The sequence below is a fragment of the Pleurodeles waltl genome, chromosome 7, assembly GCF_031143425.1.
Source record: "Pleurodeles waltl isolate 20211129_DDA chromosome 7, aPleWal1.hap1.20221129, whole genome shotgun sequence".
In the NCBI taxonomy this organism is placed as follows: domain Eukaryota; kingdom Metazoa; phylum Chordata; class Amphibia; order Caudata; family Salamandridae; genus Pleurodeles; species Pleurodeles waltl.
This window is the reverse complement of record NC_090446.1, coordinates 1,359,478,724-1,359,505,685: the sequence shown is the minus strand read 5'-3', so window position 1 is coordinate 1,359,505,685 and position 26,962 is coordinate 1,359,478,724. Positions and strand designations below refer to the sequence as shown.

Genomic DNA, 26,962 nt, shown 5'->3' with positions numbered 1-26,962 from the left:
CCAACTGACTTTCCTTTTCTCTTGGTAGGCTGGGCCATTTTTCCAGACTCCAGCTCTACTTTTTCACCCTGTGCCTTGCATTGTGCTCTTGTTTTTACACACACCAGTTCAGGGATACCCAGCATGGCTGCATGGGTTTTTAGTTCTACCTCAGCCCATGCTGAGGACTCCAGGTCATTTCCAAGCAGACAGTCTACTGGGATGTTTGAGGAGACCACCACCTGTTTCAGGCCATTGACCCCTCCCCATTCTAAAGTTACCATTGCCATGGGATGTGCTTTAGTCTGATTGTCAGCGTTGGTGACTGTATAAGTTTTTCCAGTCAGGTATTGGCCAGGGGAAACCAGTTTCTCTGTCACCATGGTGACACTGGCACCTGTATCCCTCAGGCCCTCTACACTTGTCCCATTAATAAAGAGCTGCTGCCTGTATTTTTGCATGTTAGGCGGCCAGGCAGCTAGTGTGGCTAAATCCACCCCACCCTCAGAGACTAGAGTAGCTTCAGTGTGGACCCTGATTTGCTCTGGGCACACTGTTGATCCCACTTGGAGACTAGCCATTCCAGTGTTACCTGGATTGGAATTTGGAGTGGAACTTTTCTTGGGACAGGCCTTGTCTCCAGTTTGGTGTCCAGACTGACTACAGTTTCGACACCAGGCCTTTTTGGGATCAAAGTTTTTACCCTTGTACCTAGGATTGTTTTGTGAAGAGGCTCTGGGCCCACCCTCCTGTGCAGGTTTTTGGGGGCCTGTAGAAGACTCTTTACTATTTTTATTTTTGGCTGTCTCACCACCTTTCCCCTGGGGAGGTTTTGTGACCCCTTTCTTTTGGTCACCCCCTGTGGAAGTTTTGGACACCCTAGTCTTGACCCAATCGTCCGCCTTCTTTCCCAATTCTTGGGGAGAAATTGGTCCTAGGTCTACCAGATGCTGATGCAGTTTATCATTGAAACAATTACTTAACAGGTGTTCTTTCACAAATAAATTGTACAGCCCATCATAATTACTTACACCACTGCCTTGAATCCAACCATCTAGCGTTTTTACTGAGTAGTCTACAAAGTCAACCCAGGTCTGGCTCGAGGATTTTTGAGCCCCCCTGAATCTAATCCTATACTCCTCAGTGGAGAATCCAAAGCCCTCAATCAGGGTACCCTTCATGAGGTCATAAGATTCTGCATCTTTTCCAGAGAGTGTGAGGAGTCTATCCCTACACTTTCCTGTGAACATTTCCCAAAGGAGAGCACCCCAGTGAGATCTGTTCACTTTTCTGGTTACACAAGCCCTCTCAAAAGCTGTGAACCATTTGGTGATGTCATCACCATCTTCATATTTAGTTACAATCCCTTTAGGGATTTTCAACATGTCAGGAGAATCTCTGACCCTATTTATGTTGCTGCCACCATTGATGGGTCCTAGGCCCATCTCTTGTCTTTCCCTCTCTATGGCTAGGATCTGTCTTTCCAAAGCCAATCTTTTGGCCATCCTGGCTAACTGGATGTCCTCTTCACTGGAGTTATCCTCAGTGATTTCAGAGTTGTTGGTCCCTCCTGTGAGGGAACCAGCATCTCTAACTATTATTTGTGGAGTCAGGGCTTGAGAAGCCCTGCTCTCCCTAAGTAGGACTGGAGGGGGGGAATTTCCCTCCAAGTCACTATCTTCATCCTCTGAGTTGCCATCCTCAGAGGGGTTGGCCTTTTCAAACTCTGCCAAAAGCTCCTGGAGCTGTACTTTGGTAGGTTTGGGGCCTATGGTTATTTTCTTTAGTTTACAGAGTGACCTTAGCTCTCTCATCTGTAGATGGAGGTAAGGTGTGGTGTCGAGTTCCACCACAGTCACATCTGTGCTAGACATTTTGCTTCTAAAAGTTGGAATACTTTTTAAGAATCTACAACTAGTTCTAGGTTCTAATTCAAACTTTTAAACTCTAAAATAAATGCTAAACAGGATCTAACACAAGGCCCTAGCAGGTCTTTTAAGAATTTAGAAAACTTTTCAAATTGCAAAAATCAATTTCTAATGACAATTTTGGAATTTGTCGTGTGATCAGGTATTGGCTGAGTAGTCCAGCAAATGCAAAGTCTTGTACCCCACCGCTGATCCACCAATGTAGGAAGTTGGCTCTGTATGTGCTATTTCAAAGTAAGGAATAGCATGCACAGAGTCCAAGGGTTCCCCTTAGAGGTAAAATAGTGGTAAAAAGAGATAATACTAATGCTCTATTTTGTGGTAGTGTGGTCGAGCAGTAGGCTTATTGTGTATCCCTGGGATGTATTTCGCTAGCAGGTGAATGCGATTGTTAATTGCCTATTTCCATACCGTTTGTGCTAGGGGGGGGGACAATTGGGATGGGTGCTCACCCCTGTTTTTCCAGATAATATATTGTCGTCAAGTGGTCTGTCCTTATTAAGACTATTTTGTGCCTGAACACTGTTAGTAATTCCAAGTGGTTTATGTGTTAAATTTGCTGGATTAAGTCCCACCCCCCCTTGTATTTTGAGATTGTTGAGATGGGCTCCCCAACCGGTCATTGATGCAATTGTGATTATGGGCAGTGGCACAGGGTCCTGAAATAGCAAAAGGGCAGCCAAGTTGTGATTCCACAATTGCAGAGATCTGTAAGCTTGGCGGTCTAACACTAGATCCTGTAGCGGAACGTGTCCCTGAGACCACTGCCGCAACAGACACTGTTGCAGTGGTCTCATGTTTAGACGTGCATTTGGTACTATTGCTATATGCATGATGCCATTGTTACCAATAGTTTCATGAAAAATCTTGCTGTGTAAGTTTGACTGACTTGCTAATGGGATATGAGGGAGTGAAACTCTTGTATCTGTTGTGGGTTTGGGTAGGCTAATGCTGACTGAATAGTCATAATTGCTCCTAGGTAAGGTTGAATTTGTGCTGGCTGAAGGTGAGATTTCTGGTAATTAATTGTGAACCCTAATTTGTGTACGGTATCTATTGTGTATTGTTGGCAGTTTGGAATGATACTGGATTTGATTAACCAGTCGCCTAGATAAGGGAAGACATGTATGTGTTCCCTTCTGAGGTATGCTGCGACTACAGCTAGATGTTTTGTGAACACTCAGTGCTGTGGTTACACCAAAGGGTAGTACTTTGAATTGATAATGCTTGCCTGCTATTACGAACCTTAGGTACTTCCGGTGTGCTGGGTGTATAGGAATGTGAAAGTAGGTCAACCGCAGTCATCTAGTCTTGTTTTTGTAGCAAGGGAGTGACATCCTGTAAAGTGACCATGTGAAAATGCTCCGACAGGAAATATAGATTTAGAGCCTGAGATTGAGACTGGATCTGAGTGTACCATCCTCTTTTTGGTATAAGTATAGGGAATATACTCCTGTTCCCTACTGTGTGATGGGAACTACTTTTGTTGCCTGAGTAGTAGAGATTGTACCTCCTGTTGTAGTAGAATAGTGTGTTTGAGAGTGTGTGAGAACAAGGTGGAATGTTTGGTGAAGTAGAGATGAGCTCTAGGCAATAATCATTGCGGATAACAGAGTACCCATTGATCTGTAGTAATTTTTTGCCAATGAGAATGGAATTGTTGAAGTCTTTCTCCCACAGGAGATATATGGTGCTGTGGAAAGTTTGGGAAGTCACTGTTTTGTGGAAGTTGAGCCGCTGAATGACCCCCCCCTAGGTAATACTGCAAGCCTTGCTTTGAACGGGAGGTGGAAGCCTCTGTAGTATGTTTTAAAACCTACCCTAAATTATGGTTATCAAAATGAACCCTGAATGGTGTGGACTAAAGACCGCCAATGGCTTTTGCTATGCCAGAATCTTTGAGCTTTTCTGTGGTTATGTCCACCTCTGGTCCAAAAAGCTGCTGTTTGTTCAACGGCATATTAAGGACCACCTACTGTATCTCTGGTTAGAAACCCGAGGACCTCAACCATGCATGTCGTCTAATAGTGATGCTGGTATTAATTCCTCTAGCTGCAGTGTCAGCTGCATGGGGGGGGTTGGGGTGGGGGTGGTGGTGGATGTAAGGGAGGGACGTCATCTCCAGCGCCTTCTTGCCCTTCGATCGCATAACGTTTTCTTCGATCGAAAAGACAGACACGCCTCACAGCTTTATTCTCGATGTTCCGGAGAAAGGCAGAGATTACAGACCAAGTGCTGGTCAGTGTATGGAGATTTGGTGTGGCACAGAGGACAGAATCAGTATGTGTCTGATTCATTAGCCTATGACCCAGTAGGGCCGACCAGGTCCAAAGAGGGCACAAGCACCCAAAAGGGCTTTTACTTGATGCTAACGGTACTATCAGATCAAGTGCAGAAAGAAACCACGTTCAAAACAATACCGACAGTATGAGAAAAGTTTGAAAGATTAGAGAACTTCCGAACCGAAAAAACCAGAGCAAGAGGGAACACGTCTGAACCAGACGGTGGAAAGAAAGCAAACAAAGGAGTCACTCGACCCAGTGACTCAAAAAAAAGACCTCTTCGAAGAAAAACAACTTACAACACTCTGAGCCCAACACTAGATGCTGATATATGTGCAGCATGTGTATCTGCAGCTACACATGCCATCGAACATCTATAAATCTAATATTTTCTCCCTCTAGGGGCCCCTATCCTTTCCGGTTGTAGATCCCAAGTAAATAAGAGGAACAAAGCGGCACCACCAGATCTGGATTCCAAAACTTTTTTGATTTATTCACAAAAGTGCTTGGTGCATGTAAAGAATAATGGCGACACGTTTCGGCCAAGGCCTTCAAACTGGCCATAGAGTTCATTGTGCTAGAGTGCCTTTTTTTATAAAAAGAAACCACTCCCTCTTCACACATTTTGCCCACCAATAGGGCGTTTTCCCATTTTTTTTTTCTTTTGGGGGGGGGGGCGGGGGGGGGGAGAGAGGCAGGAGGGGGCATTTCATAGTCTATAAAAAGTGATGCATGGAGTCAAGTAAGGAGTTTTTATAATAAACCTGGTAAAGTACCTGTTTAAAAATGGTAAATACCTTTTTACCCCTTCCTCACTGCTATCTACATATAATATCAATTTACTAATTTCTTTGTATTGATTCATTCTCTCATCTTTTTATCACTCCCATTTTTTCAGCGGAAAATGTAAGACTGGGGTACCATATGGATTATTACAATCCTACTAATCTATCTATTCAATTTACTTATTTTCAAATCAGATGCATATTAGGGGTTAAGTACATTTGTCTCTATATTGTATCTTATTCAAAAGATTAAAGTGCAGGTGCACGATTAAACTTCCAAACATGTTAATTATCTTTTACACTAACTGCATTAAAGCATTATTGACTACTGAGCCATAAAAAACTGTCCGTTCATTTAATCTATTAAAAATTCCATAGTTACACAGTAAAAGTTGTTGAAATTCTGGATATCCTTCTGTTAATCCAATAAAGTGATCAGATACACACAGGTGCCACCAATTAAAGAGCAGTATCTGGTGGGTAAGGCACATTGTGGGTTATTCTGTCTGTAGAGTATAAAGGGTGAAGTACCTCATGAAAATGCAGGTGCGTTATATAAAAAAATATATAACATTTATTATATTTAAGATATAGCACTTCAATAACCCACAACATGTGCAAACTGTTTAGGGCCACTGATGTCAAATAAGAAGATTGAACCATATATTCCCATTGATTATGAGGAGATTGAGAACATTTTAGGTGAAATACCATATAAAAGTGCGTGTGCCTTACACTAAAATTCTTATCTTAATTTTTTTTTTTAATTACCTCATTTTTAAGTACCTTGACGTCCCTCCTTTTCAACAAAGTACTTGTACCGTTCCTCATATTTTAAAGAATTCCCCGGTAAAATACCTATCCAAGATTCATTGTCTACTGCTAATGAGACTGAGAGACATTTTATAATTCTATATCACAGATGAACATGAAATTCTGTGTCTACATTTAGCCCCCAAGGACTCTCCGTTCCCATTGAGATTATCCATCTTGACTCAGTTCTCTGCAGATGTTGTTCTTGATTTCCCCCTCAGGGATTTGGGTTAATGCACTGTATCCCATAATACTGTAATCCTGTGTATTCTCCATTATGTTGTTCCCAAATATGCTTTGCCATGAGCATGTCATATCCTTATTGTTAACTGCTCTTAGATGTGGGAATATGTGAAGTTTTAGTTTGTTCACAGTACTTCCCGCAGTTCTTCCCACATCCACATTCCAATACATAGATTACAAATGTTGTTTCACAGGTGATTCTTTCTGATTTTCATTATTTTTCCATTATATGTTTGGAATGTGGATGTATTTTTTCCAATAGAACATGCCTTGCATTTCCCACATTTCCAAAATCCAATATTCTTCTGTTCTAACCAATTCGAGACACAATTCATGTTTTTGTTTGTTTTGGGGGAGGGGGGGGGGGGAAGGGGAGGGGCGGCAATGTAACTCTTGGACAAATGTTCCCCTAAGGAGAATGCTTTTTTATATATAATTTGTGGGTGAGACTAATATTCTTTTCAATGTATCATCTAAATCGCAATGAATTCCAATTCTTTTTCAGCAATTTCTTAACCTCAAAGCTATCAGTGTCAAATCTAAATGTATCTAATATCATTTTCAGCGGTCACTGAGATATTCTTTTTCTTTGGTATCAGGAGTTCATTCCAGTTGCGTTTTTTCACCCTAGTCATCTCATCTTTCAGAACAATTCCGGGTATCCTCTTCATGAAAACGTTCGTACATGTCTTCCAATTATCTTTCAAAAGCAGATTCATCTGAACAATTGCATCTGACCCTCAAAAATTCACCATACGGTACACTCCATTTGAGAGCTCAGGGTGACCACTATTAGCATGCAACAAACTTCACACTTGCGGGCCTTCAGTGAATCTGCGTACGTATCATGTTGTCTTTTACATAGACAGACGTCAAGATAGAAGATACTTGTTGTACTGATTTCATATGTAAATTTTTGTTGTGGATTGTCAATAAAAGAAATTATGAATTTCGCTAAGGATTCTTGCTGTCAACACTAGAGCAGTACGCGCTCTAGTGGCGACACAAAATGCAAAAAAACATCACTTTCAAAACAACGTGATTTGTGCATTGTGCTGATATGTTTTATTTTACCCTTTTGCATTGCAGAGTTCAATCCTAAACACTTATTTTTAAAATGTTTACAAATACTGTTTCTTTGCAAGGTATTGCTACAGGTTTTCAGAGTGGGTTAGGGTGTGGCCCTTTTCGAGGGCCTTCCAGAGACTTTTCCTGCAACATGCCTGGGCGTGGCTCTGTGCTGGGCCTAAACTCTATATAAGGAGAGTCAGCCCAACTCCCAGTGCTCACTATTCAGAGGTCCCGGTGCAAAAGAGCAGGTATTTACAGAGCTCCTGTTCCGGTGGCCTTTGTGATCTCCGAGTTCTCTGCTTTGAAAACTTAATCGGTGCATCTTGTTCCTGGGTGGTAAGACGGTAGTTGGGTTTATTCCAAACACCGTTTATTTTTTCTAGAATTATCGCATTCTAAGATCTGATCGTTTATTTAGGTTAACAAATTGTTCTAAGGTCATAAAAAGTGCACAAGTATTTTGTTAAAGTGTGTACATGTATGTTTACGAATCGGCAAGAAGCGCGATTCGTTTATATAGTTTTGAAACTCGTGTTACATTGCGCACCAGCATTTATTGACATACGCGTTGATGTTTACGAATCAGCAAGATGCGCGATTCGTTTGAAAAGCTTAAAAAACTTGTGTTACATTGCACGCCAGCGTTTACTGACAGACGCGTGGATATTTATGAATCGCGATTCGTTTGTAAAGTTTTGAAAACTTGAGTTGCATTGCGCGCTGGTATTTATTGACATGTACATGAAAGTTCACGAATCAGCAAGAGGCGCGGTTCGTCTATGAAGCTTTGAAAGCTTGTGGTACATTGTGTGCTACTATTTATTGACATATAAAAGAAGGTTTCGAAGTGGCACGATGTGTAATTCAATTTAAGATAATTTCAAAGCCGGTCGCATATTATTTTGCAACCATTTCTTGACTTTGCATGGTGGCATTAGAGTCAGCAGGACATGCAATTTTTCTACTAGAGTTTATTTATATTGTGAACTGTATATTACCATTCCAGGTCATTTGTTTGGTACAATTCGAGTTGACAAGTATGGGAAATATTTCTTGAACTCTTGAACCCATTGAAACATATTTCTCCTCTAGTGTTTTAAGAGTGTAATCTGTGCTGAAAATATTTCAAGGAAAATATATACAAGGTCAGAGATTCTAAATGCACTATTATATGCTCCTATTATGCATATTCTTACTATTCTAATTCATGCTTGAAGAAAAGTTTTATTTCAATTAATCTTGATTCCATTACAGGTATTTGATCCTCACGAAATCTGTTAATTTTTAAACTTCAATTTAAGATTGCTCATATTTTCAGAAAGACTATGTTTACTTCAGGTTATACAGGTTATAACCTTTTTTTCCTATTAAAGGTCTCCTTCCAAGCTGTACCCTTCCTAATCCCCTCTTGAACTCTCACAGTCTCTGTAAATTGTCTATCAGAGTCTTGGAGCTGTTCATTAGAGGAGGTGTTGGGAACGTGCTCAAACCCAGAGGATCTGGTGACTGACACTTGCTCTCCATTCCAGATCAGCAACGGGTCATCAATATAACGGACCCATAATATCACATGCTCTAAATTTTTTCGTTGTTAACACACCAGGTAGTTTCTGCTTCCCACCATCTCATTACTAGATTGGCATACGTTGATAGAAAGGACGTACCCATCACTGTACCTCTCTTTTGTAAATAATATTCTCCAAAGAGAAAGATGTTATGAGTTAAACAATATTGTAGCATCTCCAAAATCATCTCCGTATGCAGGCATCAAGGCCATCTTTATGTCTTATGTAGTTATAAAGGAAGACCACATCGACTGTTGCCATGATGTACTGTTTTTTTCCATGGGATGTTGTTAATCCGATGGAGAAAGTCCATATGAGGTTCCATAAGAGTCTCTCATGAAGGAAGACTAGGAACATAGGGGAACAAAAAACGTCAACAAATCTTGAAGTGTTTTCTAATAAGGATCCTATAGAGCTCACAATTGGACACCCTGGTGGAGTTGTTTTGCTCTTGTGTATTTTCGGCAAGAAGAATCGTTCGAATAGTGGGATAATCTATCTTCAGATACTTTACTTCCTCTCTTCTAAGAGACCTTCATCTTGCATTTTTTTTTAGTTTGTCATGATATTCCACCATATTGTCTCCATAGGATTCTTACTCAGCTTGAAGTAGCTCACTATCATTAAGTTGGCTCATTGCCTCCTTAATGTATTCAGTACGATCTAGGATCACAATATTGCCTCCCTTATCAGACGCTTTAATAATGATTGTATCATAATTTTTCAAATCTTTTAGTGCTTCCCAATCCTCTTGCATCATATTGGCCTGTTTATATTTTCGTCTCCAGGGCAGTTCTCATCAGGCCTTCCACTACCACTTCTCGAAACAGATCTATATTGTGATTTGGGTTTGCATCCACTTGAGACTGTACAATCTGTTGAAATGCCAATATTATGGCATAGTTCTTGATCAGATAAAGTTTGCTCATTTAACTCATCAACAGTTTCTTTTGGGTCTCATTCAGATTCCACGAGGCTTCTTAAATTGTTCCATCTCTCCAATATTTATAAGAGACAACTCTTCATATTTACTCCTTGATTCTGATTTCTTTTGCTGGTTTTTGATGCAAAATACTTTAATTGTAACTTTCTGGAAAATTTCTATAAGTCAATTCTAGCTGTGGCAAGGCCCATTTTAACCATGGGGCTAAAGGTCAACCCTTTAACAGTTTAATCAGTTTGTCTTCTAATGATCTTGAGGAAAGATTGATAACTAAATCCTCTTGCATCTCTTGGTGCTCATTTTTTTTGTGTGCTTCTTCCCCTTTGTCTTGTTTCCATATTGTAGAGATGGATCTCTCCTGAAAAATCCACTGCTGGACCTTTTTATTAAGGGGAGGCCATCCCGTGACCTCAAATCTGAGCTTACAGCACTGAACACAGTCTTATCTTTAAGTGAGAGGGCACATTTGTTTGGGGTGGGGAGGGTGCGTATAGAGATTCATATATATGGAAAATGTCACTGTAGGAAGTTGGCTCTGTATGTGCTATTTCAAAGTAAGGAATAGCATGCACAGAGTCCAAGGGTTCCCCTTAGAGGTAAAATAGTGGTAAAAATAGATAATACTAATGCTCTATTTTGTGGTAGTGTGGTCGAGCAGTAGGCTTATCCAAGGAGTAGTGTTAAGCATTTGTTGTACATACACATAGACAATAAATGAGGTACACACACTCAGAGACAAATCCAGCCAATAGGTTTTTATATAGAAAAATATCTTTTCTTAGTTTATTTTAAGAACCACAGGTTCAAATTCTACATGTAATAGCTCATTCGAAAGGTATTGCAGGTAAGTACTTTAGGAACTTCAAATCATCAAAATTGCATGTATACTTTTCAAGTTATTCACAAATAGCTGTTTTAAAAGTGGACACTTAGTGCAATTTTCACAGTTCCTAGGGGAGGTAAGTATTTGTTAGTTTTACCAGGTAAGTAAGACACTTACAGGGTTCAGTTCTTGGTCCAAGGTAGCCCACCGTTGGGGGTTCAGAGCAACCCCAAAGTCACCACACCAGCAGCTCAGGGCCGGTCAGGTGCAGAGTTCAAAGTGGTGCCCAAAACACATAGGCTAGAATGGAGAGAAGGGGGTGCCCCGGTTCCGGTCTGCTTGCAGGTAAGTACCCGCGTCTTCGGAGGGCAGACCAGGGGGGTTTTGTAGGGCACCGGGGGGGACACAAGTCCACACAGAAATTTCACCCTCAGCGGCGCGGGGGCGGCCGGGTGCAGTGTAGAAACAAGCGTCGGGTTCGCAATGTTAGTCTATGAGAGATCTCGGGATCTCTTCAGCGCTGCAGGCAGGCAAGGGGGGGGTTCCTCGGGGAAACCTCCACTTGGGCAAGGGAGAGGGACTCCTGGGGGTCGCTTCTCCAGTGAAAGTCCGGTCCTTCAGGTCCTGGGGGCTGCGGGTGCAGGGTCTCTCCCAGGCGTCGGGACTTTAGATTCAAAGAGTCGCGGTCAGGGGAAGCCTCGGGATTCCCTCTGCAGGCGGCGCTGTGGGGGCTCAGGGGGGACAGGTTTTGGTACTCACAGTATCAGAGTAGTCCTGGGGTCCCTCCTGAGGTGTTGGATCGCCACCAGCCGAGTCGGGGTCGCCGGGTGCAGTGTTGCAAGTCTCACGCTTCTTGCGGGGAGCTTGCAGGGTTCTTTAAAGCTGCTGGAAACAAAGTTGCAGCTTTTCTTGGAGCAGGTCCGCTGTCCTCGGGAGTTTCTTGTCTTTTCGAAGCAGGGGCAGTCCTCAGAGGATGTCGAGGTCGCTGGTCCCTTTGGAAGGCGTCGCTGGAGCAGGATCTTTGGAAGGCAGGAGACAGGCCGGTGAGTTTCTGGAGCCAAGGCAGTTGTCGTCTTCTGGTCTTCCGCTGCAGGGGTTTCAGCTAGGCAGTCCTTCTTCTTGTAGTTGCAGGAATCTAATTTTCTAGGGTTCAGGGTAGCCCTTAAATACTAAATTTAAGGGCGTGTTTAGGTCTGGGGGGTTAGTAGCCAATGGCTACTAGCCCTGAGGGTGGGTACACCCTCTTTGTGCCTCCTCCCAAGGGGAGGGGGTCACAATCCTAACCCTATTGGGGGAATCCTCCATCTGCAAGATGGAGGATTTCTAAAAGTTAGAGTCACCTCAGCTCAGGACACCTTAGGGGCTGTCCTGACTGGCCAGTGACTCCTCCTTGTTATTCTCATTATTTTCTCCGGCCTTGCCGCCAAAAGTGGGGCCTGGCCGGAGGGGGCGGGCAACTCCACTAGCTGGAGTGTCCTGCTGGGTTGGCACAAAGGAGGTGAGCCTTTGAGGCTCACCGCCAGGTGTGACAATTCCTGCCTGGGAGAGGTGTTAGCATCTCCACCCAGTGCAGGCTTTGTTACTGGCCTCAGAGTGACAAAGGCACTCTCCCCATGGGGCCAGCAACATGTCTCGGTTTGTGGCAGGCTGCTAGAACTAGTCAGCCTACACAGATAGTCGGTTAAGTTTCAGGGGGCACCTCTAAGGTGCCCTCTGTGGTGTATTTTACAATAAAATGTACACTGGCATCAGTGTGCATTTATTGTGCTGAGAAGTTTGATACCAAACTTCCCAGTTTTCAGTGTAGCCATTATGGTGCTGTGGAGTTCGTGTTTGACAGACTCCCAGACCATATACTCTTATGGCTACCCTGCACTTACAATGTCTAAGGTTTTGTTTAGACACTGTAGGGGTACCATGCTCATGCACTGGTACCCTCACCTATGGTATAGTGCACCCTGCCTTAGGGCTGTAAGGCCTGCTAGAGGGGTGTCTTACCTATACTGCATAGGCAGTGAGAGGCTGGCATGGCACCCTGAGGGGAGTGCCATGTCGACTTACTCGTTTTGTCCTCACTAGCACACACAAGCTGGCAAGCGGTGTGTCTGTGCTGAGTGAGAGGTCTCCAGGGTGGCATAAGACAGGCTGCATCCCTTAGAGACCTTCCTTGGCATCAGGGCCCTTGGTACTAGAAGTACCAGTTACAAGGGACTTATCTGGATGCCAGGGTCTGCCAATTGTGGATACAAAAGTACAGGTTAGGGAAAGAACACTGGTGCTGGGGCCTGGTTAGCAGGCCTCAGCACACTTTCAATTGTAAACATAGCATCAGCAAAGGCAAAAAGTCAGGGGGCAACCATGCCAAGGAGGCATTTCCTTACACAACCCCCCCCCAAACGAAAGAGGATGAGACTAACCTTTCCCAAGAGAGTCTTCATTTTCTAAGTGGAAGAACCTGGAAAGGCCATCTGCATTGGCATGGGCAGTCCCAGGTCTGTGTTCCACTATAAAGTCCATTCCCTGTAGGGAGATGGACCACCTCAACAGTTTAGGATTTTCACCTTTCATTTGCATCAGCCATTTGAGAGGTCTGTGGTCGGTTTGAACTAGGAAGTGAGTCCCAAAGAGGTATGGTCTCAGCTTCTTCAGGGACCAAACCACAGCAAAGGCCTCCCTCTCAATGGCACTCCAACGCTGCTCCCTGGGGAGTAACCTCCTGCTAATGAAAGCAACAGGCTGGTCAAGGCCATCATCATTTGTTTGGGACAAAACTGCCCCTATCCCATGTTCAGAGGCATCAGTCTGCACAATGAACTGCTTAGAATAATCTGGAGCTTTGAGAACTGGTGCTGAGCACATTGCCTGTTTCAGGGTGTCAAAGGCCTGTTGGCAGTCCACAGTCCAGTTCACTTTCTTGGGCATTTTCTTGGAGGTGAGCTCAGTGAGGGCTGTCACAATGGATCCATATCCCTTCACAAACCTCCTGTAGTACCCAGTCAAGCCAAGGAATGCCCTGACTTGAGTCTGGGTTTTTGGAGCTACCCAGTCCAGAATAGTCTGGATCTTGGGTTGGAGTGGCTGAACTTGGCCTCCACCTACAAGGTGTCCCAAATAAACCACAGTTCCCTGCCCTATCTGGCATTTGGATGCCTTGATAGAGAGGCCTGCAGATTGCAGAGCCTTCAAAACCTTCCTCAGGTGGACCAGGTGATCCTGCCAGGTGGAGCTAAAGACAGCAATATCATCAAGATAAGCTGTGCTAAAGGACTCCAAGCCAGCAAGGACTTGATTCACCAACCTTTGGAAGGTGGCAGGGGCATTCTTTAAACCAAAGGGCATAACAGTAAACTGATAATGCCCATCAGGGGTGGAGAATGCTGTCTTTTCTTTTGCTCCAGGTGCCATTTTTATTTGCCAGTACCCTGCTGTCAAGTCAAAGGTACTTAGGAATTTGGCAGCACCTAATTTATCAATGAGCTCATCAGCTCTTGGAATTGGATGAGCATCTGTCTTGGTGACAGAATTGAGCCCTCTGTAGTCCACACAAAACCTCATCTCTTTCTTTCCATCTGTGGTGTGAGGTTTGGGGACTAAGACCACTGGGCTAGCCCAGGGGCTGTCAGAGCGCTCAATGACTCCCAATTCCAGCATCTTGTGGACTTCCACCTTGATGCTTTCCTTAACATGGTCAGACTGTCTAAAGATTTTGTTCTTGACAGGCATGCTGTCTCCTGTGTCCACATCATGGGTACACAGGTGTGTCTGACCAGGGGTTAAGGAGAAGAGTTCAGGAAACTGTTGTAGGACTCTCCTACAATCAGCTTGCTGTTGGCCAGAGAGGGTGTCTGAGTAGATCACTCCATCTACTGTACCATCTTTTGGGTCTGATGACAGAAGATCAGGGAGAGGTTCACTCTCTGCCTCCTGATCCTCATCTGTTACCATCAACAGATTGACATCAGCCCTGTCGTGGAAGAGCTTAAGGCGGTTTACATGGATCACCCTTCTGGGGCTCCTGCTTGTGCCCAGGTCCACCAAGTAGGTGACCTGACTCTTCCTCTCTAGTACTGGGTAAGGGCCACTCCATTTGTCCTGGAGTGCCCTGGGAGCCACAGGCTCCAGAACCCAGACTTTCTGCCCTGGTTGGAACTCAACCAGTGCAGCCTTTTGGTCATACCAAAACTTCTGGAGCTGTTGGCTGGCCTCAAGGTTTTTGGTTGCCTTTTCCATGTACTCTGCCATTCTAGAGCGAAGGCCAAGTACATAGTCCACTATGTCCTGTTTAGGCTCATGGAGAGGTCTCTCCCAGCCTTCTTTAACAAGGGCAAGTGGTCCCCTTACAGGATGACCAAACAGAAGTTCAAAGGGTGAGAACCCTACTCCCTTCTGTGGTACCTCCCTGTAAGCGAAAAGCAGACATGGCAGGAGGACATCCCATCTCCTTTTGAGTTTTTCTGGGAGCCCCATGATCATGCCTTTTAATGTCTTGTTGAATCTCTCAACTAAGCCATTAGTTTGTGGATGGTAAGGTGTAGTGAATTTATAAGTCACTCCACACTCATTCCACATGTGCTTTAGGTATGCTGACATGAAGTTGGTACCTCTGTCAGACACCACCTCCTTAGGGAAACCCACCCTGGTAAAGATACCAATGAGGGCCTTGGCTACTGCAGGGGCAGTAGTCGACCTAAGGGGAATAGCTTCAGGATACCTGGTAGCATGATCCACTACTACCAGGATATACATATTTCCTGAGGCTGTGGGAGGTTCCAGTGGACCAACTATGTCCACACCCACTCTTTCAAAGGGCACCCCCACCACTGGAAGTGGAATGAGGGGGGCCTTTGGATGCCCACCTGTCTTACCACTGGCTTGACAGGTGGGGCAGGAGAGGCAAAACTCCTTAACCATGTTGGACATATTGGGCCAGTAGAAGTGGTTGACTAACCTCTCCCACGTCTTGGTTTGTCCCAAATGTCCAGCAAGGGGAATGTCATGGGCCAATGTTAGGATGAACTCTCTGAACAGCTGAGGCACTACCACTCTCCTAGTGGCACCAGGTTTGGGGTCTCTGGCCTCAGTGTACAGGAGCCCATCTTCCCAATAGACCCTATGTGTTCCATTTTTCTTGCCTTTGGACTCTTCAGCAGCTTGCTGCCTAAGGCCTTCAAGAGAGGGACAGGTTTCTTGTCCCTTACACAGCTCTTCCCTTGAGGGTCCCCCTGGGCCTAAGAGCTCAACCTGATAAGGTTCAAGCTCCAAAGGCTCAGTTCCCTCAGAGGGCAGAACTTCTTCCTGAGAAGAGAGGTTCCCTTTCTTTTGCTGTGTTGCAGTTGGTTTCCCAACTGACTTTCCTGTTCTCTTGGTAGGCTGGGCCATTTTTCCAGACTCCAGCTCTACTTTTTCACCCTGTGCCTTGCATTGTGCTCTCGTTTTCACACACACCAGTTCAGGGATACCCAGCATTGCTGCATGGGTTTTTAGCTCTACCTCAGCCCATGCTGAGGACTCCAGGTCATTTCCAAGCAGACAGTCCACTGGGATATTTGAGGAGACCACCACCTGTTTCAGGCCATTGACCCCTCCCCATTCTAAAGTAACCATTGCCATGGGATGTACTTTTCTCTGATTGTCAGCGTTGGTGACTGTGTAAGTTTTTCCAGTCAGGTATTGGCCAGGGGAAACCAGTTTCTCTGTCACCATGGTGACACTGGCACCTGTATCCCTCAGGCCCTCTATTCTAGTCCCATTAATTAAGAGTTGCTGTCTGTATTTTTGCATGTTAGGCGGCCAGACAGCTAGTGTGGCTAAATCCACCCCACCCTCAGAAACTAGAGTAGCTTCAGTGTGGACCCTGATTTGCTCTGGGCACACTGTTGATCCCACTTGGAGACTAGCCATACCAGTGTTACCTGGATGGGAGTTTGGAGTGGAACCTTTCTTGGGACAGGCCTTGTCTCCAGTTTGGTGTCCATGCTGTTTACAGCTATGACACCAGGCCTTTTTGGGATCAAAGTTTTTACCCTTGTACCCATTGTTTTGTGAAGAGGCTCTGGGCCCACCCTCCTGTGCAGGTTTTTGGGGGCCTGTAGAAGACTCTTTACTATTTTTAGTTTTGGTTGTCTCATCACCCTTCTGCTGGGGAGTCTTTGTGACCCCTTTCTTTTGGTCACCCCCTGTTGAAGTCTTGGACACCCTTGTCTTGACCCAATGGTCCGCCTTCTTTCCCAATTCTTGGGGAGAAATTGGTCCTAGGTCTACCAGATGCTGATGCAGTTTATCATTGAAACAATTACTTAACAGGTGTTCTTTCACAAATAAATTGTACAGCCCATCATAATTACTTACACCACTGCCTTGAATCCAACCATCTAGTGTTTTCACTGAGTAGTCAACAAAGTCAACCCAGGTCTGGCTCGAGGATTTTTGAGCCCCCCTGAACCTAATCCTGTACTCCTCAGTGGAGAATCCAAAGCCCTCAATCAGGGTACCCTTCATGAGGTCATAAGATTCTGCATCTTGTCCAGAGAGTGTGAGGAGTCTATCCCTACACTTTCCTGTGAACATTTCCCAAAGGAGAGCACCCCAGTGAGATCTGTTCACTTTTCTGGTTACACAAGCCCTCTCAAAAGCTGTGAACCATTTGGTGATGTCATCACCATCTTCATATTTAGTTACAATCCCTTTAGGGATTTTCAACATGTCAGGAGAATCTCTGACCCTATTTAAGTTGCTGCCACCATTGATGGGTCCTAGGCCCATCTCTTGTCTTTCCCTCTCTATGGCTAGGATCTGTCTTTCCAAAGCCAATCTTTTGGCCATCCTGGCTAACTGGATGTCCTCTTCACTGGGGTTATCCTCAGTGATTTCAGAGGTGTTGGTCTCTCCTGTGAGGGAACCAGCATCTCTGACTATTATTTTTGGAGTCAGGGTTTGAGGGACCCTGTTCTCCCTAGATAGGACTGGTAGGGGGGAATTGTCCTCCAAGTCACTATCCTCTTCCTCTGAGTTGCCACCCTCAGAGGGGTTGGCCTTTTCAAACTCTGCCAAAAGCTCCTGGAGCTGTATTTTGGTAGGTTTGGGGCCCATTGTTATTTTCTTTAGTTTACAGAGTGACCTTAGCTCTCTCATCTGTAGATGGAGGTAAGGTGTGGTGTCGAGTTCCACCACATTCACATCTGTGCTAGACATTATGCTTCTAAAAGTTGGAATACTTTTTAAGAAACTAAAACTGATTCTAGAATCTAATTCAAACTTTTAACAGACTTTTAAACTCTAAAAGAAATGCTAAACAGGATCTAACACAAGGCCCTAGCAGGTCTTTTAAGAATTTAGAAAACTTTTCAAATTGCAAAAATCAATTTCTAATGACAATTTTGGAATTTGTCGTGTGATCAGGTATTGGCTGAGTAGTCCAGCAAATGCAAAGTCTTGTACCCCACCGCTGATCCACCAATGTAGGAAGTTGGCTCTGTATGTGCTATTTCAAAGTAAGGAATAGCATGCACAGAGTCCAAGGGTTCCCCTTAGAGGTAAAATAGTGGTAAAAATAGATAATACTAATGCTCTATTTTGTGGTAGTGTGGTCGAGCAGTAGGCTTATCCAAGGAGTAGTGTTAAGCATTTGTTGTACATACACATAGACAATAAATGAGGTACACACACTCAGAGACAAATCCAGCCAATAGGTTTTTATATAGAAAAATATCTTTTCTTAGTTTATTTTAAGAACCACAGGTTCAAATTCTACATGTAATAGCTCATTCGAAAGGTATTGCAGGTAAGTACTTTAGGAACTTCAAATCATCAAAATTGCATGTATACTTTTCAAGTTATTCACAAATAGCTGTTTTAAAAGTGGACACTTAGTGCAATTTTCACAGTTCCTAGGGGAGGTAAGTATTTGTTAGTTTTACCAGGTAAGTAAGACACTTACAGGGTTCAGTTCTTGGTCCAAGGTAGCCCACCGTTGGGGGTTCAGAGCAACCCCAAAGTCACCACACCAGCAGCTCAGGGCCGGTCAGGTGCAGAGTTCAAAGTGGTGCCCAAAACACATAGGCTAGAATGGAGAGAAGGGGGTGCCCCGGTTCCGGTCTGCTTGCAGGTAAGTACCCGCGTCTTCGGAGGGCAGACCAGGGGGGTTTTGTAGGGCACCGGGGGGGACACAAGTCCACACAGAAATTTCACCCTCAGCGGCGCGGGGGCGGCCGGGTGCAGTGTAGAAACAAGCGTCGGGTTCGCAATGTTAGTCTATGAGAGATCTCGGGATCTCTTCAGCGCTGCAGGCAGGCAAGGGGGGGGTTCCTCGGGGAAACCTCCACTTGGGCAAGGGAGAGGGACTCCTGGGGGTCGCTTCTCCAGTGAAAGTCCGGTCCTTCAGGTCCTGGGGGCTGCGGGTGCAGGGTCTCTCCCAGGCGTCGGGACTTTAGATTCAAAGAGTCGCGGTCAGGGGAAGCCTCGGGATTCCCTCTGCAGGCGGCGCTGTGGGGGCTCAGGGGGGACAGGTTTTGGTACTCACAGTATCAGAGTAGTCCTGGGGTCCCTCCTGAGGTGTTGGATCGCCACCAGCCGAGTCGGGGTCGCCGGGTGCAGTGTTGCAAGTCTCACGCTTCTTGCGGGGAGCTTGCAGGGTTCTTTAAAGCTGCTGGAAACAAAGTTGCAGCTTTTCTTGGAGCAGGTCCGCTGTCCTCGGGAGTTTCTTGTCTTTTCGAAGCAGGGGCAGTCCTCAGAGGATGTCGAGGTCGCTGGTCCCTTTGGAAGGCGTCGCTGGAGCAGGATCTTTGGAAGGCAGGAGACAGGCCGGTGAGTTTCTGGAGCCAAGGCAGTTGTCGTCTTCTGGTCTTCCGCTGCAGGGGTTTCAGCTAGGCAGTCCTTCTTGTAGTTGCAGGAATCTAATTTTCTAGGGTTCAGGGTAGCCCTTAAATACTAAATTTAAGGGCGTGTTTAGGTCTGGGGGGTTAGTAGCCAATGGCTACTAGCCCTGAGGGTGGGTACACCCTCTTTGTGCCTCCTCCCAAGGGGAGGGGGTCACAATCCTAACCCTATTGGGGGAATCCTCCATCTGCAAGATGGAGGATTTCTAAAAGTTAGAGTCACCTCAGCTCAGGACACCTTAGGGGCTGTCCTGACTGGCCAGTGACTCCTCCTTGTTATTCTCATTATTTTCTCCGGCCTTGCCGCCAAAAGTGGGGCCTGGCCGGAGGGGGCGGGCAACTCCACTAGCTGGAGTGTCCTGCTGGGTTGGCACAAAGGAGGTGAGCCTTTGAGGCTCACCGCCAGGTGTGACAATTCCTGCCTGGGAGAGGTGTTAGCATCTCCACCCAGTGCAGGCTTTGTTACTGGCCTCAGAGTGACAAAGGCACTCTCCCCATGGGGCCAGCAACATGTCTCGGTTTGTGGCAGGCTGCTAGAACTAGTCAGCCTACACAGATAGTCGGTTAAGTTTCAGGGGGCACCTCTAAGGTGCCCTCTGTGGTGTATTTTACAATAAAATGTACACTGGCATCAGTGTGCATTTATTGTGCTGAGAAGTTTGATACCAAACTTCCCAGTTTTCAGTGTAGCCATTATGGTGCTGTGGAGTTCGTGTTTGACAGACTCCCAGACCATATACTCTTATGGCTACCCTGCACTTACAATGTCTAAGGTTTTGTTTAGACACTGTAGGGGTACCATGCTCATGCACTGGTACCCTCACCTATGGTATAGTGCACCCTGCCTTAGGGCTGTAAGGCCTGCTAGAGGGGTGTCTTACCTATACTGCATAGGCAGTGAGAGGCTGGCATGGCACCCTGAGGGGAGTGCCATGTCGACTTACTCGTTTTGTCCTCACTAGCACACACAAGCTGGCAAGCGGTGTGTCTGTGCTGAGTGAGAGGTCTCCAGGGTGGCATAAGACATGCTGCATCCCTTAGAGACCTTCCTTGGCATCAGGGCCCTTGGTACTAGAAGTACCAGTTACAAGGGACTTATCTGGATGCCAGGGTCTGCCAATTGTGGATACAAAAGTACAGGTTAGGGAAAGAACACTGGTGCTGGGGCCTGGTTAGCAGGCCTCAGCACACTTTCAATTGTAAACATAGCATCAGCAAAGGCAAAAAGTCAGGGGGCAACCATGCCAAGGAGGCATTTCCTTACAGTCACTTACCCAGTGTACATCGGTTCGTGGCATGAGACGCTGCAGATTCACATGCTGTGCACATCCCGCCATCTAGTGTTGGGCTCGGAGTGTTACAAGTTGTTTTTCTTCGAAGAAGTCTTTTCGAGTCACGAGATCAGGGGACTCCTCCCCTTTCGGCTCCATTGCACATGGGCGGCGACTCCATCTTAGATTGTTTTCCCGCAGAGGGTGAGGTAGGAGTTGTGTATTATAGTAATAGTGCCCATGCAATGGAGTAAATATGTATGTACATAATGTGTTTAAAAGTAATATGTTTACAAATGTTCAAGATCAACTTAGAACGGCAACAGGCTCCCGGGGAGGTGGGAGGGCGCAAGTGAATCTGCAGCGTCTCATGTCACGAACAGATGTACACTGGGTAAGTGACATTTTCCGTTCGGTGGCATGTGTAGCTGCAGATACACATGCTGTGTATAGACTAGTAAGCAGTTATCTCCCCAAAAGCGGTGGCTCAGCTTGTAGGAGTTGAAGTTGTTTGAAATAAAGTTCGTAGTACTGCTTGACCTACTGTGGCTTGCTGTGTTGTTAACACATCTACGCAGTAATGCTTGGTAAACGTATGAGGCGTAGACCATGTGGCTGCCTTACATATTTCAGTCATTGGAATGTTTCCTAGAAAGGCCATGGTGGCACCTTTCTTTCTAGTTGAGTGTGCCTTTGGTCTTATAGGCAGTTCTCTTTTTGCTTTGATACAACAGGTCTGAATGCATTTAACTATCCAACTATTTCAACTCTTTCATCTGGAGATGGAGGTAAGGTGTGGTGTCGAGTTCCACCACATTCATCTCTGTACTAGACATTATTCTTCTAAAAGTTGGAATGCTTTTAAGAATCTAAAACTAGTTCTAGAATCTAATTCAAACTTTTACAAACTTTTAAACTCTAAAAGAAATGCTAACAGGGACTAACACAAGGCCTAGCAGGACTTTAAAGAATTTAGAAAACTTTTCAAATTGCAAAAATCAATTTCTAATGACAATTTTGGAATTTGTCGTGTGATCAGGTATTGGCTGAGTAGTCCAGCAAATGCAAAGTCTTGTACCCCACCGCTGATCCACCAATGTAGGAAGTTGGCTCTGTATGTGCTATTTCAAAGTAAGGAATAGCATGCACAGAGTCCAAGGGTTCCCCTTAGAGGTAAAATAATGGTAAAAAGAGATAATACTAATGCTCTATTTTTGTGGTAGTGTGGTCGAGCAGTAGGCTTATCCAAGGAGTAGTGTTAAGCATTTGTTGTACATACACATGCCCAATAAATGAGGTACACACACTCAGAGACAAATCCAGCCAATAGGTTTTGTTATAGAAAAATATCTTTTCTTAGTTTATTTTAAGAACCACAGGTTCAAATTTTACATGTAATAGCTCTTTTAAAAGGTATTGCAGGTAAGTACTCTAGGAACTTTGAATCATTACTTTAGCATGTATACTTTTCACATAAAACACAATAAGCTGTTTTAAAAGTGGACACTTAGTGCAATTTTCACAGTTCCTGGGGGAGGTAAGTTATTGTTAGTTTCAACAGGTAAGTAAGGCACTTACAGGTTTCAGTTTTTGGTCCAAGGTAGCCCACCGTTGGGGGTTCAGAGCAACCCCAAAGTTATCACACCAGCAGCTCAGGGCCGGTCAGGTGCAAAGGTCAAAGAGGTGCCCAAAACACATAGGCTATAATGGAGAGAAGGGGGTGCCCCGGTTCCAGTCTGCCAGCAGGTAAGTACCCGCGTCTTCGGAGGGCAGACCAGGGGGGTTTTGTAGGGCACCGGGGGGGACACAAGATAGCACAGAAAGTACAGCCTCAGCAGCGCGGGGCGGCCGGGTGCAGTGTGCAAACAAGCGTCGGGTTTCCTTCAGTTTTCAATGGGAGACCAAGGGGTCTCTTCAGCGATGCAGGCAGGCAAGGGGGGGGGCTCCTCGGGGTAGCCACCACCTGGGCAAGGGAGAGGGCCTCCTGGGGGTCACTCCTGCACAGAAGTTCAGTTTCTTTAGGGGCTGGGGGTGCAGGGTCTTTTCCAGCCGTCGGGAAATGGAGTTCAGACAGTCGCGGTCAGGGGGAAAGCAGGCGTCGCTGTGGGGGCCCAGGGGGGGACAACTTTGGTTACTCACAGTCGTAGAGTCGCCGGAGGGTCCTCCCTGAGTTGGTTGTTCTCCACCAGTCGAGTCGGGGTCGCCGGGTGCAGTGTTGCAAGTCTCACGCTTCTTGCGGGGAGTTGCAGGGGTCTTTAAATCTGCTCCTTGTAACAAAGTTGCAGTTCTTTTGGAGCAGTGCCGCTGTCCTCAGGAGTTTCTTGTCTTTTTCGAAGCAGGGCAGTCCTCAGAGGATTCAGAGGTCGCTGGTCCCTTGGAAAGCGTCGCTGGAGCAGGTTCTTTGGAAGGCAGGAGACAGGCCGGTAAGTCTGGGGCCAAGGCAGTTGGTGTCTTCTGGTCTTCCTCTGCAGGGGTTTGTCAGCTCGGCAGTCCTTCTTCTTGTAGTTGCAGGAATCTAAATCTTTAGGTTCAGGGAAGCCCTTAAATACTAAATTTAAGGGCGTGTTTAGGTCTGGGGGGTTAGTAGCCAATGGCTACTAGCCCCGAGGGTGGGTACACCCTCTTTGTGCCTCCTCCCAAGGGGAGGGGGTCACATCCCTAATCCTATTGGGGGAATCCTCCATCTGCAAGATGGAGGATTTCTAAAAGTTAGAGTCACTTCAGCTCAGGACACCTTAGGTTTAATGATTCAAAGTTCCTAGAGTACTTACCTGCAATACCTTTCAAATGAGATATTACATGTAAAATTTGAACCTGTGGTTCTTAAAATAAACTAAGAAAAGAGATTTTTCTATAACAAAACCTATTGGCTGGATTTGTCTCTGAGTGTGTGTACCTCATTTATTGTCTATGTGTATGTACAACAAATGCTTAACACTACTCCTTGGATAAGCCTACTGCTCGACCACACTACCACAAAATAGAGCATTAGTATTATCTCTTTTTACCACTATTTTACCTCTAAGGGGAACCCTTGGACTCTGTGCATGCTATTCCTTACTTTGAAATAGCACATACAGAGCCAACTTCCTACACCACGTGTCTGTTGTTATTTCTTCCAGGTGTTTGTAGAACTTGGTTAGTCCCCCCCCCCCCCCCCCCCACTGGTGTTATGTGTTGGGGATTTGTGACGTTGAAGTCACTGCTTATTTTGTGGAGTTTTGGGACTCTGGAACTTCCCTCTACTCTTTGGGAACTGTCCCCCTCTATATTGTCCCCGAAAACTTCCCTGCTGATATTGGCTCTGATAAGTGGGCCTTGTTTGTGAGGTTGTGGGTTCTGTGCTCTGTCCCCGAAACCCCCCTAGAAACTGTGATTTCCGAAAAGTGCCTCTGCTCTGTGGGGAGTAGAGTGCGCCCATGGCTTTGGCCGTATCTGTGTCCTTTTTTAGTTTTTCGATAGCAGTGTCCACCTCCGGCCCAAACAACTGCTGTCCGTTAAATGGCATATTCAGCACAGCTTGTTGTATTTCCGGCTTGAATCCTGATGTACGCAGCCATGCCTGTCTCCGTATTGTCACTGCTGTATTTACAGTCCTAGCAGCTGTGTCCGCTGCATCCATTGCTGACCGTATCTGATTGTTCGAGATACTCTGTCCTTCCTCCACCACTTGTTGTGCTCTCTTTGGGCAAATGTTCTATGAAATGTTGCATTTCGTCCCAATGAGCCCTATCATATCTAGCCAACAAGGCCTGTGAGTTGGCAATGCGCCATTGGTTGGCCGCTTGTGCCGCCACTCTTTTCCCAGCGGCGTCAAACTTACGACTCTCTTTGACTGGAGGTGGTGCGTCTCCTGATGTGTGTGAGTTCGCACTCTTGCGAGCTGCCCCTACTACCACTGAGTCTGGTGTTAATTGCTGTGTGATGTACACAGGGTCTGTTGGTGGCGGTTTGTACTTCTCCACCCTTGGAGTAATGGCCCTGCCTTTCACAGGCTCCTGAAAAACTTGTTGGGAGTGTTTCAGCATTCCAGGTAGCATGGGGAGACACTGGTACTGGCTGTATGTGGACGAGAGCATGTTAAATAGAAAGTAATTTTCTATCGGCTCTGCATGCAGGGTGACATTATGAAAAGCCGCTGCTCTTGACACCACCTGTGTGTAGGCAGTACTGTCCTCAGGTGGTGACGGTCTAGCTGGATTACAGTCAGGACTGTTATCTGACACAGGCGCATCAAAGATCCCATGCGTCGGGATCATCCTGACTCATCCCTGTATGAGTTGGGGACTGCCTCATTGGTGGAGTGGCTACCGGTGATGGTTGCGGTGAGCGTTGTGGAGATGGTGGCGGGGTTACTTGTCTTGCCACCTTTGCCTGTAGCTGCTTGTCTCTCTTGGAAGGCAAGTTTTCTTTTCATTCGTATTGTAGGAAGAGTACTGATCTTCCCGGTCTACTTTTGAATTTGGAGCCTTCTTTGAGTGTAATCTGGCTCCATTGTTTCTAGTTCCTGTCCAAATCTGTGTCCTTGCATTTGTGAGGACAGGCCTTGTTCCTCGGTATAGGAACTTGTTTTCGGTTCCGAGGCCGGATGTTTCGGCATGTAAACTTTTTCGGCTGCTTTTTTCGGTTCCGACAACACTTTTTTGCTCTTCGGCATACTGATCTCTCGGTGCCGACTCATTTCGGTGCCGCCCTCTCGGTGCAGAGATTGTTCTGACTCTGGGTCGAGTCTGCTCTGCTCGACTGGAGTCGGATGACTTCGACACATGCATGCACTTTTTCGGTGCCGATGCTCGGTCACCTATCTTTCGGGTTAAGCCATAGCCTGCTGGCGGTGGCGTCCCCTGGGCTTTAGTGGTCTTTATGTGAGTTTTGTGTATCGACGTCTTACTCACGGTTTTCGGCCTCTGTTCACGATCGACCTCTTCAGAGTCCGAATCCTCGATGGAGAAGGTTTCTTCCTCTTCTTCCACGTGTTTTTGTCCTGTCAGCACCGACGCCATTTGTAGCCTTCTTGCTCTTCGGTCTCTTAACGTCTTCCTGGACCGAAACGCTCGACAGGCCTCACAGGTATCCTCTTTGTGTTCTGGAGACAAACACAAATTACAGACCAGATGCTGATCTGTATAAGGATACTTGTTGTGACATTCGGGGCAGAACCGGAATGGGGTCCGTTCCATTAGCCTTGAAGACGCACGTGGTCGGGTCGACCGGGCCCCGCCGGGGAATCGAAAACCCCGAAGGGCCGCCGGAGCTCTTCAAAATTCGGTGTCGACCTGTTGTGACTAGCCCGATACCGAACACAAACAATACTGTCGAATTTTCCGAGATTCTAACTAACTTTCCAAACCGAAACACGGAGCGAAAAGGAACACATCCGAACCTGATGGCGGAAAGAAAACAATCTAAGATGGAGTCGACGCCCATGCGCAATGGAGCCGAAAGGGGAGGAGTCCCTCGATCTCGTGACTCGAAAAAGACTTCTTCGAAGAAAAACAACTTGTAACACTCCGAGCCCAACACTAGATGGCGGGATGTGCACAGCATGTGTATCTGCAGCTACACATGCCACGGAACATATGACCACAGGCTTTTAGGGAGGAGGAAGGGAGCAAGTGAATCTACACCATTACATGCCACAGATGTCTACTGGGTAAGTAAAATTTTTTGCTCAATGGCGTGTATGGCTGTAGATACACATGCTTTGCATAGGCTGTAAGGCAGCCTCCCTCCAAGTAAGCGGTGGCTAGCCTGTAAGAGTAGCTCGAAAAAGTGTTCTAAGCACAACTGGGGCAACATTAGCCTGTTGCCGTGCTAAAACCTCTACATAATAGTGCTTAGTAAATGTATATGGTGTAGACCGTGTAGCAGCTTTACAAATGTCCGGTATTGAAATGTTTCCTAAAAAAGCCATAGAAGCAGCTTTTTTTACTGGCAGAATGTGCTCTGGGGGTTAGAGGTAGTTGTCTATTACCTTTAAGATAGCAAGTATGAAAATGAGCTTTGCATGTCTCCTAGATAAGCCTTGCTGCTCATCCAGCTACCTCTAAAGAGCCTGGCTTCTAGATACTGCCTACACTTCACTAAGAGAGGATACCTGGTGTAAATACCATAGGCACCCACCACACACCAGGCCAGCTTCCTACAGCCAGTCACCATAAACATACATTTATTTCCACTGAATTATTATTAGATTGTAATTAAAAGGATAAAAAAAAAAAATCAATACTGGCGCCCTTACAGGATCGGAGTTCTCTGGGTTCCAATGTTCTGTTCATTACTATCACTTAATGTCAGTCAAACAATCAAGAAGGTCTTGTAGAGCGTGAACTTGTCACCCAGGGGGATCTCCAGGTACTGGTTGCATACTGAGAGCCTCATCCAGC

At 45.8% G+C, this 26,962-nt stretch overlaps 1 protein-coding gene across 2 annotated transcripts in view; it reads right to left on the bottom strand.

Moving 5' to 3' along the window:
- Positions 1-26,962, bottom strand: part of LENG8 (leukocyte receptor cluster member 8) — a 130,015-nt gene that overhangs the window by 71,696 nt on the left and 31,357 nt on the right. The window lies entirely within an intron of this gene.